Raw genomic sequence first — 5,223 nt, 5'->3', positions numbered from 1 at the left:
TATTAAATTATGCAAGAACATTACACTGCTGTCGGGTATTAGTAGCACATTTTGTCCAGAAGATGGCACAAATGGAAAACCTGGTGAAATATTGTTGCCAAAAAACCGAAAGAAACCTGTGATTGAATGACTGCTTTTAGTTTTAAGCTTGGCAGACTAAAAGGAACTACATTTTTAATTCCTGGCCACTATTATTCTTGTACTATTAATAATAGTATATATTCACAAATAAAAGACATTATTGATTTTGAGATATTCTAATTCAAGGAACTCTTTTACAATAATTTGTCCTGTGACTCACGTGCCCGTATGAGTCTTTGGATGCTGTAGAAAATTCTGCAACAATATTTTGCACTGTTTTTGTTTTATTTTATTTTAGCACAGACTGGATGACCAGTTACAAGGAATGTTTATTCTGTACAAGTGCTTGTAACATCAGATGGACCATCTTATGAAATCAGTCGAAAGTACATATTCTGGAATATATTTAACATATTCCTGGAATTGTACTTTGCAAAGAAAAAGTAGTAGGGAAACTTCTTTATTACTGAGCTCCTTCAAAAATATTAGGTTGGCTTTGACAGAGAGCCTTAAGATGCAATTGCTGAAAGCAGAATGATGAATTAGTGCAGGGGCCCCCAACTTGCGGGCCACGGCCCACTACCGGGCCGTGGCTACTAGCCACTGGGCCGTGGAACAGGCTGGCCAGTACACGCACGTGCACTCACCACTATGCAAATGGGATGCCACGGGGCAAAAACGGGGCGGTGCTAGCGAGTGTCACGTGGGAACTAGCATTGCCCCATTTGCAACACACATGCTCGTGGCCCCGTTTGTGTGTGCGCACGATGCACGCGTAAAATGCTTCCCCCTCCCTCTCCCTACGGTCCGCCAATGGAGAAAGGTTGGAGATCTTTGGACTAGAAGACCTCTGAAGACCCTTCCAAACCTATGATCCCATATACTATGTCAGTAATCTAGAATACAAGATAATATATTTATGTATAGTGAAAGATGAGTTTGGATCAGCATTGACTGTGCACCTGGTAATTATGATGGGAAGAAACTGTCTGTTAATTGTTGGCTTCAGTTGGTGTTCACTTTTTTTAAGTTCACCATTTGTCGGCCATGACCAGGGGGGCGTTTTATCAGGTCCGCCTGATCCACCAGTTGCGACCTTTTCTGGACCGGGACGCCTTGCGCACGGTCACTCACGCTCTCGTCACCTCTCGCCTGGACTACTGTAATGCTCTCTACATGGGGCTCCCTCTGAGGAGCACCCGGAGACTTCAACTGGTCCAGAATGCGGCCGCGCGGGCGGTGTTGGGNTATTAAATTATGCAAGAACATTACACTGCTGTCGGGTATTAGTAGCACATTTTGTCCAGAAGATGGCACAAATGGAAAACCTGGTGAAATATTGTTGCCAAAAAACCGAAAGAAACCTGTGATTGAATGACTGCTTTTAGTTTTAAGCTTGGCAGACTAAAAGGAACTACATTTTTAATTCCTGGCCACTATTATTCTTATACTATTAATAATAGTATATATTCACAAATAAAAGACATTATTGATTTTGAGATATTCTAATTCAAGGAACTCTTTTACAATAATTTGTCCTGTGACTCACGTGCCCGTATGAGTCTTTGGATGCTGTAGAAAATTCTGCAACAATATTTTGCACTGTTTTTGTTTTATTTTATTTTAGCACAGACTGGATGACCAGTTACAAGGAATGTTTATTCTGTACGAGTGCTTGTAACATCAGATGGACCATCTTATGAAATCAGTCGAAAGTACATATTCTGGAATATATTTAACATATTCCTGGAATTGTACTTTGCAAAGAAAAAGTAGTAGGGAAACTTCTTTGTTACTGAGCTCCTTCAAAAACATTAGGTTGGCTTGGACAGAGAGCCTTAAGATGCAACTGCTGAAAGCAGAATGATGAATTAGTGCAGGGGCCCCCAACTTGCGGACCACGACCCACTACCGGGCCGTGGCTACTAGCCACTGGGCCGCGGAACAGGCTGGCCAGTACGCGCACGTGCACTCACCACTATGCAAATGGGATGCCACGGGGCAAAAACGGGGCAGTGCTAGCGAGTGTCACGTGGGAACTAGCATTGCCCCATTTGCAACACGCATGCTCGTGGCCCCGTTTGTGTGTGCACATGATGCATGCGTAAAATGCTTCCCCCTCCCTCTCCCTACGGTCCGCCAACGGAGAAAGGTGGGAGATCTTTGGACTAGAAGACCTCTGAAGACCCTTCCAAACCTATGATCCCATGTTCTATGTCAGTAATCTAGAATACAAGATAATATATTTATGTATAGTGAAAGATGAGTTTGGATCAGCATTGACTGTGCACCTGGTAATTATGATGGGAAGAAACTGTCTGTTAATTGTTGGCTTCAGTTGGTGTTCACTTTTTTTAACGTTTGCCCAATAAACATAAGAATGATTGAGAGGCAGTATTGTTAAGACTCTTCAACTGTTTAATTACAACTTTTTTAATGGGTGGAATTGACTTATGTGACCTATTAACAAACATTCCTCCATGCAACAATTATTTTACTAAAGCTCATTAATTAATTTCTATAGAGCATAGAAAATACGTGGTAAACCATATTTATATTGTTTTAGGCGGGCTTGTCTATTCAAATTACAAACTTATATTACAGGTCAATACTGACATTTGTATGTAACAGTTACTCCTTTTTTATGATGCAAAATAATTAAGCTTCATTGTTCACTTACAACTGAGGTAAGTTTACCGTGCTCATTAACTTGACATTCTAATTGCAAATGGCAGTAATGTCAAAATTAGCTTTCACAATATCCAAATTTCCTTGCATTCCAAAGCCTGTGATGAAACTAACTTCAAACTTTAGAGCTTTATTGGTATTCACCTGCTTCCACAGAAGACCCAGACTCATCTCTACCTCTATGCCTGTATTTTTCATCCAAATTAATTGGAAGGACTTTGTTTCATACTTAAGAGTTTGAACAAGTGTCAGACAGCTTGTCAAGTGAGAGCAATGATGTAGTTCTGAAGCTGATGATCCTGATCTTGATTTAGTCTAAAAAATATGAATTGATTTGTAGAGCTAGAGACTATTATTACCTGAATGACACTATCTATGATTAAAGAGAAACAGGGATACACAATAGGAAATTTTCAGCTCAGAGATGATGCTAATACTTAACTTTTTTGCATGGTGGCTCCTTTATCTGTTGAGAAATAACCTGCAAATATCTAAAAGTAAAAGTAAAGGTTTCCCTGTCCAGTCTTGTCTGACTCTAGGGCTCAGTGGTCATCTCCATTTCCTGGCTGAGGGAGCCAGATCGTCCACAATCTCTGTGGCCATGTGGCCAGCATTGGTATACGCCAAAGACACACAGAATGCTGTTACCTTCACATCGAAGTGGTACCTATTAATTTGCTCACATTTGCATGCTTTCAAACTGCTAGGTGGGCAGGAGCTGGGGCAGGAATGGGGGCTCACCCCATTGCGTGGCGCTCGGGTCTTGAACCAAGGCTGTCAGCTTTCCAGCTCACAAGCTCAGGTCTTCAACTGCTGACCCATCTTTCCCTCTTTCTGCAAATGTCTATATGGGCATTGAATATACCTGCCACAAAAAGTACTGTTATCATATGAAATCTCTTCCACAAGGACATATACTTACACATATATGCATATTCATGTTTATATATACATACGTGCTTTGGATGGCCATTTTTCCATTGAAGTATGCTTCCCATAGAAAATATGTTTGAAACTCTTTAATTACATTCAGGCATTTGTTATTTGTATGGTTGCAGTCCATGGCTGGGACACACTTGGCACTTTGCCACCGTCACTTTGTGTCCCTGCATCAATGTCTTTGCTCTTTACCTTCAGCTACAATGCAAGGAAAGGCTGTGATGGGAGCATGATGGAGTGACAGTGGGATAACAAAGCCGTTGCTTAGCATGGACCTTTCCCCACTCTTCATAATTGGGTAAAGACTAAGGAAACAGGCTTTTCAGTTGACCAAGTGGGTGATTGTATTGTATAGTGTAAACTGATGACATTTTCATTATATGAAAAGGTGAACATTTACTATCTTACATCTTTCTTCATTGCTAATGTTATTTCTGGCCTTTAAGGTCTTTCCAGCAATATTTTGTAACAGCAGTATATGTCCTTCTGAAATGTTATTCTTCAAAATGATATTACAGTCTGACAGAAGTCATTTTATCTCTCTGCTTTGTCTTAATGAAATGGTTGGAAGCCATTGTTTTCTTTTTAAGAAGCCTACTCATCTCACAAATGCATTTTTATCACCGAGAAAAGTATGAATCAAGAAACGCTCTCAAATATGTTAAGCTCCATTTAATTACTCCCATGACTCTTCAAATGGTGTTATACAGCTGAAGCTGTATACTGAGAATGCGTTCTTTCATTAGTACGAGAGTAAAAGTTGGGTCACTGAAGTCATCTGAGTGCTTTCACTGTGGCTATTTCACATGTCAATTTCCATGAGATTATGAATGCTATCATTAAAAGGTCCCATGATTAGGTATAAAGTAAGAAACTAAAGAACATGAACAACAACAAAAAATACTGGATTAGAATAGAGTTCTAATATTCAGTTTACCAATGGACTAGGTAAGCACTTCCAAGATTGAAATAATTTTTATTTTTTTTAAAAAATATTCAATTTATACGGCTGCCCAACTTAACCAGTGCTACTGACATTATTTCTGACAACCCCAGCCAGCATCCTGGCCCCATCAAAGTGCTCCCTGCAGAAGATGCTAAAGGTGGAATGTTTCCAGAGCGTTTGTAGATGGAGTGGCTACTGTCTGCATTTTTTTAGATGGGCTTGGGGATTATTTATTAATATAATTTATATTTACCATGGATATTTCATGTTATGTGAATTCATCAACTGCCAGGAGTCCTAGCAGATTATGGAAGGTCAAATAATTGAATAAATATCTTCAGAGTTAGATATTAGATTCCTGCCTTAAACAAAGATGTTGAACTGAAATGGCCCTCTCCAGCTTTTTTACTTAGATTCATTACTTTTCATCTGATCATCCAAATGATTAGCCAGTTCACTGTCAGCTTAAAAAATAATGATTCTAAATTTCTACAACAAAAAGATGTGACATAAATGCACTTGATGAAGGTTCCTTTAGTATTTTTCAAATATATACAAAAAGGGTTATT

This window comes from Protobothrops mucrosquamatus, unplaced genomic scaffold (genome assembly GCF_001527695.2).
Source record: "Protobothrops mucrosquamatus isolate PMUCROS unplaced genomic scaffold, P.Mucros_1.0 scaffold2716, whole genome shotgun sequence".
NCBI lineage: Eukaryota > Metazoa > Chordata > Lepidosauria > Squamata > Viperidae > Protobothrops > Protobothrops mucrosquamatus.
The sequence above is the reverse complement of the archived record's forward strand: the minus strand, read 5'-3'. Positions refer to the sequence as shown.